The 12511-nt window shown below is 46.9% G+C and overlaps 1 protein-coding gene and 2 pseudogenes across 2 annotated transcripts in view; 1 reads left to right on the top strand and 2 right to left on the bottom strand.

Annotated features, from left to right (window-relative positions):
- The window catches only part of VSTM2B (V-set and transmembrane domain containing 2B), a 106664-nt gene that overhangs the window by 22144 nt on the left and 72009 nt on the right, over nucleotides 1-12511 (bottom strand). The window lies entirely within an intron of this gene.
- On the bottom strand, nucleotides 78-196 carry LOC134971063 (5S ribosomal RNA; annotated as a pseudogene).
- LOC134971050 (5S ribosomal RNA) lies at nucleotides 1666-1784 on the top strand (annotated as a pseudogene).

Here is a 12511-nt window from a genome sequence, read left to right as displayed (position 1 = left end):
AAAGAGAGAGAGTAGAGAGTGAGATGGCAGTGTGAATCTTCTGTCAGTGTTAGACACTGTACGTGCTGAACCAATGAGCTCTACTACACTGAGTCTTCCTCAATGGTCACCCACTTGAGTACTGACCCAGCCCAACACTGATTAGCTTCCGAGATCGAACGGCTTCGGGCGTTTCCAGTGTGGTATGATAGTAGAGAGAATAAACAATGATTGGAAGCTCTGGAATCACTGATGAGAGTTCACGAATCTACACAGTTATTCAGGACAGATGATAGAAATAAGTCAATAGGATAAATCAGATGGATCTGCTGCCAATGTTAGACAGGGACGTGGCCCTGAATCAATGGTGAGAGTCCATGAAATGAAGGAAAGGGGAAAAAAAAGGGGGATTGGTGAGTATTGGTATTAATACTAATCTAATGGAAATTTTCACAAGATTATAGCCAGGAAGAAGAGGGATGATGTCGGAAGACGCGTTTCACCCGTCCGCCGGGCTTGATCACTTCCTCGTGGGAAGTGATCCTTTAGGAAGTGATCAAGCCCGGCGGACGGGTAAAATGCATCTTCCGACATCATCCCTCTTCTTCCTGGCTGACCGGAGTAACGGACGTTCTCCCATACCTACCTGTGTTCTGCACCTCTCATGATTTCCTCGTCCCGGAACTGATCGGAGCAGCGGATGGCTTCTTGCACCCGCCAGGTGATCGGAGCAGGGGACAGCTTTTTGCACCCGCCAGGGTCTCCACCAGGCCGGCGGTACCTGCACTCCCTCACGGATCGAGACGGGCTACAGTACTGTATAAGGGGACAATATACCCCTATACCCAGCGCGGGTAATATCTGTTTTTTTACACCTCATCACAATAATTTGTATGGTAGATATCGGCAGATTTTGGCCCGCACTGATTGGACATTTGTTTTCATGTGTTCGTGAGAGCAATAGCTTATCAGATTTATCTCATGTATCATTATGCATTTTGAAATCAGGCTATATTGGCAGATCTTTAGGTATTAAGTTTTTATAGCCTCTATCACTTACATTAATATCAGCAATATTTATTGACTTTTGCTATTATTGAAATTTATTTTTAGTATGATATTGGCAGTGATTTATTCTGAACCTCAATAGACCTTTCCTAATCAGGAGATGACACTGTAAATTTTGTTACAGTCGTTCTACCATTTGGTTCTGTTTCTTTACTACTATCATTCAACAGTTGGATACTTTCATACAGTCTATCGGTTACATTGTTATCTTTCTTCGTGTCTCTGTATCTTTATCTCAGACATCCTAGACATAGGAAATCATTGGATTACTATTTATAGATAATTATACTCAGAGACTATACTTTGGCACTTATCAATTATCCAGCTAATTTCAGAATTAATATTGCAGTCCATTGTACTATTGCCACGAATTATAATCTTGTGAAAATTTCCATTAGATTAGTATTAATACCAATACTCACCAATCCCCCTTTTTTCCCCCCTTTCCTTCATTTCATGGACTCTCACCATTGATTCAGGGCCACGTCCCTGTCTAACATTGGCAGCAGATCCATCTGATTTCTCCTATTGACTTATTTCTATCATCTGTCCTGAATAACTGTGTAGATTCGTGAACTCTCATCAGTGATTCCAGAGCTTCCAATCATTGTTCATTCTCTCTACTATCATACCACACTGGAAACGCCCGAAGCCGTTCGATCTCGGAAGCTAATCAGTGTTGGGCTGGGTCAGTACTCAAGTGGGTGACCATTGAGGAAGACTCAGTGTAGTAGAGCTCATTGGTTCAGCACGTACAGTGTCTAACACTGACAGAAGATTCACACTGCCATCTCACTCTCTACTCTCTCTCTTTCTTTTATTAATTGACCGAATATGAGAGATACATATATACTACTCACAAGATAAATCAGTATCCAGACTGTATTATTAGTTTATTGTGACATGGAACACAAAACAGGAACTTGTTTATCATTGGAACGTACCGTCTAATATTTGAGCTATTGCTTATAACACTCAGAACCTATTCCGTCAGCCGGAATTTAGCTTCTATTTTGTATCAGCACTTCGTGCTATCTAAATATATTGTCATCTTTTGACTGTTATTATCTTCAAGAACCACTGACTATCTTAATTTTGTGAAACCATTAAAATTATAATTTTTAATTTATTCTGACTAATTTATTTACTGTCTAAAGTTAAGAGTGCGCCCACAAAAGAGTCTTCTTTTCTCCCCATTGTCTTAGGGCCCAGAAAGTTGTTGTACCGGGGCCCAGGAGTTCTCTTGGTAGCCCTGACCGTATACACTATCTAGGAGAGATAACTCCATCTGTGGCCCTCATTCCGAGTTGATCGCTCGCTGCCATTTTTTGCAGCGCAGCGATCAGGTTACTACTGCGCATACGTATGCACCACAATGCGCACTGGCGTTGTACGTACCCGCATTGTTGCTGTGCAATGCTTCTAGCGATGAATCCATTCGCACAACCGATCGCAAGGAGAGTGACAGGAAGAGGGCGTTTGTGGGTGGCAACTGACCGTTTTCTGGGAGTGGTAGAGAAAACGCAGGCGTGTCCAGGCGTTTGCAGCGCGGGCGTCTGACGTCAATTCCGGGACCGGACAGGCTGAAGTAATCGCAGCGGCTGAGTAAGTTCTGGGCTACTCTGAAACTGCAAAAAACTTTTTCGTACCGCTCGGCCGCACAGGCGTTCGCACACTTGCAAAGCGAAAATACACTCCCCCGTGGGCGGCGACTATGCGTTTGCACGGCTGATAAAAGTAGCTAGCGAGCGATCAACTCGGAATGAGGGCCTGTGTTAGGAGTAGACATCACATAGTGAAGAACATGTGTAGTTTTTGTGTAGTCTTGGAGAAGAAAACATAAGTTCATCATCTTTGGGGACACTTATTGCAGAGTAATGGACGGTGTTCCTTGTGTACTATTTGTATGAGCTCCATCTAATAAACATTTGTTTTCCATTAACAAACATGAGTACAAAGTATTCGCTCCTAAACAGCCAATCAGAAGAAAGCCGCTCGTTCACCATTCCCTATTGTTAAAACTCAACAAAACCACCCGAGGAATCAGCCTGCAGCCGGCGGCTGAGCGTCTGCGTTCTCCAAGCGAGGGCTAAGTATGTTTGACAAGCTGGAATGTGTTTGTCCTTGAAATCAGCATAATCTTTTCCTTTTGTTTACTTGATGGGCAAATTAATAAAATATTAGAAAATGATCTGGCCCCTGAGCCCCTGGCGGAGGGTTCAGCGAATATTTAATACCAGCTCAGCCGCCGCGGCTGATTAACGCACCGTTAGACTTTAAAGACATCTGACTAGAATCGGGGGACCCATTAAATCTGTTGTTAGTCAAGGTCCTTCTGCTTTATGGTTTGATCTTTAAAATAAAATAACCCATAATTGACAACATTTTAAGAGGTGCCAGGATGCTTCGCCGCTAAGTCGGCACACTAATGCCTCATACGACCCCGGTGAACCTTGGTGCGCCACAGTCCCTGTCACGCCATGCTTACGGAATAATGGGGCAGATGTATTATTCCTGGAGAAGTGATAAAGCCGTGATAAGTGCCAGGTGATAACGCACCAGCCAATCAGCTCTAATATGTAAATTGACAGCTAGGAGCTGATTGGCTGGTGCGTTATCACCTGGCACTTATCACGGCTTTATCACTTCTCCAGGAATAATACATCTGCCCCTGTATTATGAGGTACTTTCTGAGTGAGGGCCTAGGTACTGATTCACCAGGGACATGACTTGGATTGTGTTGCCCACTGCAGTATTTGAAAGCCACACTGAGGTGAGTCATGGACTGTAGGTCGTTTTACAAGTGCTCATGACTATTGTTCCTTAACACTTTTATTGCAGCTGGAAAAGTGCTGAACTTTTCTATCTCCCAACATTGAGCCTGATCCTGGTGTGAGCGGTATTGTACAGCCGCAAGGGAGCGGAATGATTATAGCGCTTGTGCGACATCCTCTCAGTTATACACATATGGCCCAGATTTATCAAGAATTAGAGAGTGAGAAATTTCACGGTGATAAAAAAAACAGCCAATCAGCTCCCAGGCTGTGTTTGAAAAATGACAGGAGCTGATTGGTTGGTACATTATCACCATGCAGTTTATCACTCTTCAAGGCTTGATAAATCTGGGCCATAAGGAGAGATATATCAAGTATCGGAAATACTTTGCAATGCATCCCAGCCTTGTCCTATGCAGGACCTTCCATATTGCTGACGTGGCGCAGTATAGTACCGACTTCAAGATTTATGACTGGACTTGTTGCTTGAAGGTGCTCATTGGCCCACATGACCTATAGAGGGCGGTGCCTATCAGGCCAAGATCTGGAATGTTACTGTTTCTGGAGCTTGATGCATGTTGGCGGTCATTTCGAGTTGATCGCACGTAGCAACTTTTTGCTGCCCGTGCGATCAACTAGACGCCGCCTATTGGGGAGTGTATTTCTGCATAGCAGGGCTGCGATCGCTTGTGCAGCCCCGCTATGCTAAAAACGTTTCCTGTAAAAGAAGAGTTACTTACCCTGTGCGATGGATCCAGCGATGCAGGTCCCGGAATTGACGTCAGACATCCGCCCTCCAAACGCCTCAACACATCTGCGTTCGGATCTTCACGCCCAGAAAACGGTGAGTTGACGCCCCGGAACGCCTTCCTCATGGCAATCTTCATACGGTCACTGCTGTGACCGCTTTCTTTGCTAGCGGCGTTGCTGCCCGGCGACGGCTGTCACCGGGCAACGACATGTCTGCGCAACGCGGGTGCAGTGCATGCGCAGTCCTGACCTGATCGCACGGCTGCAACGAAGCGCAGCGTGTGATCGGGTTGGAATGACCCCCATAGGGCCTAATTCAGAGTTGATCGCAGCAGCAAATTTGTTAGCAGTTGGGCAAAACCATGGCCCTCATTCCGAGTTGTTCGCTCGCAAGCTGCTTTTAGCAGCATTGCACACGCTAGGCCGCCGCCCTCTGGGAGTGTATCTTAGCTTAGCAGAATAGCAAACGAAAGATTAGCAGAACTGCTACTAAATAATTTGCTGCAGTTTCTGAGTAGCTCCAGACCTACTCCTAGACTGCGATCAGCTCAGTCCGTTTAGTTCCTGGTTTGACGTCACAAACAGGCCCTGCGTTCGGCCAGCCACTCCCCCGTTTCTCCAGCCACTCCCGCGTTTTTCCCTGACACGCCTGCGTTTTTTAGCACACTCCCGGAAAACGCTCAGTTACCACCCAGAAACGTCCCTTTCCTGTCAATCATTCACCGATCAGCAGTGCGACTGAAAAGCGCCGCAGGATCCACAGCAAAACTGCTAAGTTTTGTGTAAAATAACTTAGCGCATGCGCACTGCGTACCATGCGCATTTAGCAACAAATCGCAGCATAGCAAAAATCGTCAACGAGCGGACAACTCGGAATGACCCCCCATGTGCACTGCAGGGGGGGCAGATGTAACATGTGCAGAGAGATTTGGGTGTGGTGTGTTCAAACTGAAATCTAAATTACAGTGTAAAAATAAAGCAGCCAGTATTTACCCTGCACAGAAACAAAATAACCCACCCAAATCTAACTCTCTCTGCACATGTTACATCTGCCCCACCTCCCCCTGCAGTGCACATGGTTTTGTACATCTGCTAACAAATTTGCTGCTGCGATCAACTCAGAATTTCCCCCATAGTCATAACACTTTAGAGTGTAAGCTTTCACGAGCAGGGCCCTCTTCCCTCATGTGCTTTTCCTTCTCTTACTTAGACTATATTCTACTCCATACTCCCTTCGACGGCACCTTACCCTCGGTTAGCTGTCACCCTGATTCTTATGTCAGTGACGTCTGCTGATGCAGATATGTTAATATACACCGTACTTGTCCTATATTGTCTTGTACTGTTTTCTTGTTTTGCCTATTTGTTATGTACTCTGTAATGGGCGCTGCGGATCCCTTGTGGCGCCATATAAATAAAGCATAATAATAAGAAAAGCCAACCCATAGAATTCTATGGGGCTTGCTATGTCGCAGGTTCGCAGCGGATATCTCCAATATCTGCTGCAGAGCTTTTTAATACATATGGAGAACTATATATATTGCGGTAAACCTAAGAAAACAGCAATTTTCAAGAAAATGTTGCCTGGTTGTCTGCCAGGTCCTAATGCAGTGTATAGGGAAGGGTGTATGGTGTATGTGTGTGTATGGAGGAGGGTGTATGGTGTATGTGGGTGTATGGAGGAGGGTGTATGGTGTATGTGTGTGTATGGAGGAGGGTGTATGGTGTATGTGGGTGTATGGAGGAGGGTGTATGGTGTATGGTGTATGTGTGTGTATAGGGAAGGGTGTATGGTGTATGTGTGTTTCCACAGAACCACTGGCAGAGTAATGTCCATGGGAGATGGGGCAGAGCTACTATGACCAGATTCTGGGGGAGGCCTGGAGTGTGATAAAGTGGAGAGAGATAAAGACATACTTGCTCATCCCCACGGATTGTCCGGAATGCTCCTGAAAATCGGGAAAGGTAGGTAAGTCTCCCGAATGCGACCCCCCCCCCCCCCCCAGCACCCTCTCATTGTGGGCGGTCCGGAGAGGCCGATCATATTATCTTAGTCTTGCCCCCCCCATGTCAATGATAGTAATCAGTGCATTGACGAGCGGTGGGCGGGGCTATGATGATGCAGTCGTACATCCACGCCTCCCTTGCTGCCCACCTACGACAAGGCCACGCCCCTTTAATACCGACCTGGCTGCCAGCTCCTGCCAGTAGCAAGCCGGGAAGTATGGATAAAGTATCGGCCAATCAGCTCCTAACTGCCGTGTTACAGGCTGTGTTTGAAAAATGACAGTTAGGAGCTGATTGGTTGGTACTTTATTTCTCTCCACTTTATTCGCTGGATTATGACTCAGGGGGAGGCCTTATAATGCAAAGAGTCCAGCCCCGCCCCCTCCTGCCTTCTCCCGAAGCCGACCAATATGGTTTCCACGCCAAACTGCGTTTCTCGTACGTAGCCGTTAAGTGCAACATACGGTCACGTCTGCAGCTGTGAAGCCCTAAGGCTGAAACACCGTCATACACTTCAACTTTGCCTTACGGGTTTTTTTTTTTAAAGATCTTTCTCCGACTATTATTACATTATATGAGATATTAAATAGTGACAGGCACTTTGTGATGTTATTCCTGGAAGAACAGAGCGGGGCCTTTGAGCGATTTTGCGCATAAACATAATAGTCTGTACTTTATCTGTCAAAGAGCCATTAGAACAGGAAAATGGTTCATGGATGTGCAGAGAGGTACGGGGTCATTCTCCGAGCATCTAATCACCAATACTCTGTCAGTAATTGCAGGACTCTGGCATCAGACGCTGCCAAAAATCATTGCCCGCGGCGCTCTGTCCACCTAAACTTTCACACCAAGCGCCCAGCGTCAGGCGTACTTTGAAGACAATTTTCCAACTCAACGTAGCCCGTCTGGCCGATTCAGTCTGGAAATGAACTCAAACTTTTTTTAAAATTTTTTATGCAGTCACAAAAAAATATAATTAATCTGAAACGATTCAGAAACGTGCTCTGGACGCCGGTCGTTTTGTGCGGCATGGCGTTGCTCTTTCCATATATCTGTCATTTGTTGTATTTTGTTTTCGGTGCAGGGGAAGCAGGTAAGGGGGGCAAGGTACCAAATGGGAATCCCGCCTGAAAAAACACATTTCCTAAACATTCGGAGTATGTCATCTTGGCAGCCGGCGCTGCGCTCCATCTGCCAGGATGCGATGTGTTTAACCGTAAGTAAATTAGAGCCTTTTGCAAGGTCGCAGATGCCAGGCAAAGAGTGTTAATTTCTAGCTGAAGCCGAACAAAAAGCCAACTGAGGTGACGGAGAACAGATAATTAGAGGGGAAGATTATATGAAACGTCAAAGCAGAACCACCATTAATTTAGGCGGGTGTTCCGGGTCTTGTGACCAGAAGCGCTGAGACGGGGTCAGCGGCACATGGGGCTGCCATACAGCCTAGGGAGGTAAGGGGCCTGGGCACCTAGCCAGACACAAGCTGAAGGCGCAAAGTCTGCACTTCTGGTGTTGTCTCTAGTTCCGCGTCATCTTCAAGCTGCTGCAACACCCCACCGCACACGGGGCCAGATTCATGTTTGGTAGGTATTGCACAGCTGTAAGGCAATTCCGTGTCACTAAAATGCAGCATGAGGCGTCTGTAGGAGATAGACACCTCCTGTTAGCGATAGCGAGGATCCGAGCGCCGCGTCTGAGGACGCAGCCTCGGGTCACCATCCGCGATTCGCAATTGTTACAGGCACTGGCCAGCCTGCTTCAGCTGAAGCAATCGGAGATTTGAGTAGCGGAAAAAGTTGTGAAAAGTTTCTCTTTTTGAAAACTTTTTTTTTAATCTCTACAGTATATCAGTTTTTTTCTGCAAAAGTGCTTTTAAATAAACACAGGAGGGCTGCCCTCAGGGCCGGTGCTAAGGTGTTCAGCGCCCTCCTGCAAAATATAAATTTGCGCCCTCCCATAGTTTACATGCAGGGCCGGGGGGTTACCATGGCCTCTTCGGCCCCTGAGCTGCAGGAGATCCGTGCAAGCCTATGGATGTGAACTCTCTGCCCACACACACTCTGTGCAGCGCTAGTTACGGCTCTGCACACAGACAGTGCCGTAACTAGACATTTTACCGCTGTGTGCAAGAGAGGGCATCGCCCCCCCCCGGCATGTAAAATAGGGGCAGTGCGCGCTGCAGGTGCGCGCAAAAAAATAGGGGCATGGCTTCCTGGGGAAGGGGTGTGGCCACAAAATAATACCAATTCATATTACATATTATAGTAGTCTCCATTATTCAAACTACGCCACACAGTAGCGCCACTACACCAGGTAGAGCCCCTTTTACACATTACGGCCAACAGATTACCCCTTTTACACATTACGGCAGACAGCGTCCCCCTTTTTACACACATTACAGCAGACAGTCCCCCTTTTTACACATTACGGCAGACAGCGTCCCCTTTTTACACATTACGGCAGACAGTATCCCCCTTTTTACACATTACGGCAGACAGCGTCCCCCTTTTTACACATTACGGCAGACAGCGTCCCCTTTTTACACATTACGGCAGACAGCGTCCCCCTTTTTACACATTACGGCAGACAGCGTCCCCCTTTTTACACATTACGGCAGACAGCGTCCACTTTTTACACATTACGGCGGACAGAGTCCCCTTTTTACACATTACGGCAGACAGCATCCCCTTTTTACACATTACGGCAGACAGCATCCCCCTTTTTACACATTACGGCAGACAGCATCCCCTTTTTACACATTACGGCAGACAGAATCCCCTTTTTACACATTACGGCAGACAGCGTCCCCTTATAACACATTACGGCAGACAGCGTCCCCTTATTACACATTACGGCAGACAGCGTCCCCCTTTTTACACATTACGGCTGACAGCGTCCCCTTTTTAAACAAATTACAGCGGACAGAGTCCCCTTTTTACACATTACGGCAGCCAGCGTCCCCCTTTTTACACATTACGGCAGACAGAATCCCCTTTTTACACATTACGGCAGACAGCGTCCCCTTATAACACATTACGGCAGACAGCGTCCCCTTATTACACATTACGGCAGACAGCGTCCCCCTTTTTACACATTACGGCTGACAGCGTCCCCTTTTTAAACAAATTACAGCGGACAGAGTCCCCTTTTTACACATTACGGCAGCCAGCGTCCCCCTTTTTACACATTACGGCAGACAGCATCCCCCTTTTTACACATTACGGCAGACAGCATCCCCCTTTTTACACATTACGGCAGACAGAATCCCCTTTTTACACATTACGGCAGACAGCGTCCCCTTATAACACATTACGGCAGACAGCGTCCCCTTATTACACATTACGGCAGACAGCGTCCCCCTTTTTACACATTACGGCTGACAGCGTCCCCTTTTTAAACAAATTACAGCGGACAGCGTCCCCCTTTTTACACATTACGGCAGACAGCGTCTCCTTTTTAAATACAAACACACACATACATATACACACACACACGCACGCACTTTCTCTCTCACACTCTTTTTACATCCCCTTACCACAATCTTGCTGGCCAGATCTTCCACAGTCTGCTAGCCTGGTCCATGTAGCTCCGCCCCCTTGGCCTGTGTAGCTCCGCCCCCTCGTCAGAACGCAAACTGACACTCTTCTCACTGTCACAGGAGACAGAGGAGAAGGAGTCATGCTGTCGGCACTGCTGCGGCTGCCTGTCAGTATGACAGGGCAGGCGCAGCAGCAGCAGCAGGGGGGGCAGGACAGCGCTTCACCTGCACTGCATCCCTTTGCTGAGCGGGTAGCGCCGGGCCTGCATTACCACCCTGAGATTAAGGTAGCGAAAAACAGATTGCGATGTGTAGGAAGGTTTGCGGCGGTACATATATATAGTATACCGTACATACTGCCGCAAACCTTCCTACACAGACTTTCCATACTTAACCCTTCAGTAGACAGGGAGAGGTTAGAGCTTATATAATGTTGATAAATTGACACGCATCACTGCACTCTATTTTCCATCTTTGGCCTCGTTTATACAGCGCACTGGCGATACAACGCAAAATATCTTAGCTTTGCAGCTTAGCGACCTTTTGGGGTCATATTCCGCAAAGCGATCCAAAATGCAGGGGCGGCACCCCTTAATATATACATAGGAAATGTACAATTTGCGGGAATTGTTTTCTGCAAAATATTGTTAATAAATAACAATAAAAGGCCCCAAAGAGTCTCGTTCCAATGTCAGATCGACGGAACTGCCGGCTCATTCTTCCTGTCAGTCTCTCATATCAAACCTGGAATTCAGTTGTGGCACACATAGCAGGGAGGACATCAGACAATGAAATAAAAGAGCCAGAGGTGTCATCAGAACGTCTTTGATGCTTCCTACATCAATGCCAGCGTCGCAGGTACACGCAGAACAATGGCGGACGGGGGAGATCAGAAGCAGCTTCCAGACATTCTACTCATGGATGGAAATGTCATATTCATCCCACTGCTCCTAAATATTAGTCACAATTGCGGGCGATGCATTACCCTTTCCCAGAGGATGAACGAGGACCCGTTCCGCAGTCAGGAGCCACTCTTAGGGGTATATCCAATGGAACTCGATATTTATCCTGCAAAAATGAACACGCCTGTCACACCCATTGTTTAATTACAGCAGGTATGCGCGCTCCCGATTCTCGCACTGTCCCAATTGAAAAAAATTGGGCGCCACAATTTTTCGGCTAAAAACCCGAGTGATAAAATAGAAAAACATGGAGAGAACAGGTGCGCCCTGTAGAAACTGCAAATAAACATTGGCTCGCAGAATAGACGGCTGTAACTGGCCCAGATAAAAATAGTTTTTGCTTTTAAAATGGTTCTTGAGGCTGATTAATGTATTTTTTTTAATAGTACAAAAAAATAACACCCCAAAATGATAGAAAGTAATTTAAAATAAATAAATAAATGAGCGTGGATACATTTGTGGTGCATAAAATCACCGTCAGTTATTTTTTGAGCCATTTAAAGCCACTTAAAATAAAAAAAAATCTGTAACTCCCACCTACGATCTTAAAAACACCCAGAGCCGTTTCTTGCGGCCGGTGAGGCGTGCCGTTGTACGGGGCACCCGCCGCGGCACTTCTGGTGGCTCCTGGTGCTCCCCCTCTTCCCCGTCATTAGTACTCTGCTTGAGGGGCGGAGTTTCGCATAATGATGCGTTTGCGCTGTGATGTCAAGACGTAAATGTGTCATTATGTGAAACTCCACCCCCGAGTGGAGTACTAGTGACAGGAAGAAGGGGGAGCACCAGGACTCAGGAGCAACTGGCGGGCGGGAGGAGGTGGAGGGAGATCCTGGCCGGCGCTATAAACATCCCTGACAACAAGCACTACATAGCCCTGACAACAAGCACTACATAGTCCTGACATAGCCCTGACAACAAGCACTACATAGCCCTGACATAGCCCTGACAACAAGCACTACATAGCCCTGACAACAAGCACTACATAGTCCTGACAACAAGCACTACATAGCCCTGACAACAAGCACTACATAGTCCTGACAACAAGCACTACATAGTCCTGACAACAAGCACTACATAGCCCTGACAACAAGCACTACATAGCCCTGACAACAAGCACTACATAGCCCTGACAACAAGCACTACATAGCCCTGACAACAAGCCCTGACAACAAGCACTACATAGCCCTGACAACAAGCACTACATAGCCCTGACAACAAGCACTACATAGCCCTGGCAACAAGCACTACATAGTCCTGGCAACAAGCACTACATAGCCCTGACAACAAGCACTACATAGCCCTGGCAACAAGCACTACATAGCTCTGGCAACAAGCACTACATAGTCCTGACAACAAGCACTACATAGCCCTGACAACAAGCACTACATAGCCCTGACAACAAGCACTACATAGCCCTGACAACAAGCACTACA

Source organism: Pseudophryne corroboree, chromosome 11 (assembly GCF_028390025.1).
Source record: "Pseudophryne corroboree isolate aPseCor3 chromosome 11, aPseCor3.hap2, whole genome shotgun sequence".
Classification (NCBI taxonomy): Eukaryota; Metazoa; Chordata; class Amphibia; order Anura; family Myobatrachidae; genus Pseudophryne; species Pseudophryne corroboree.
This window is presented reverse-complemented; position numbering and strand designations above follow the sequence as displayed.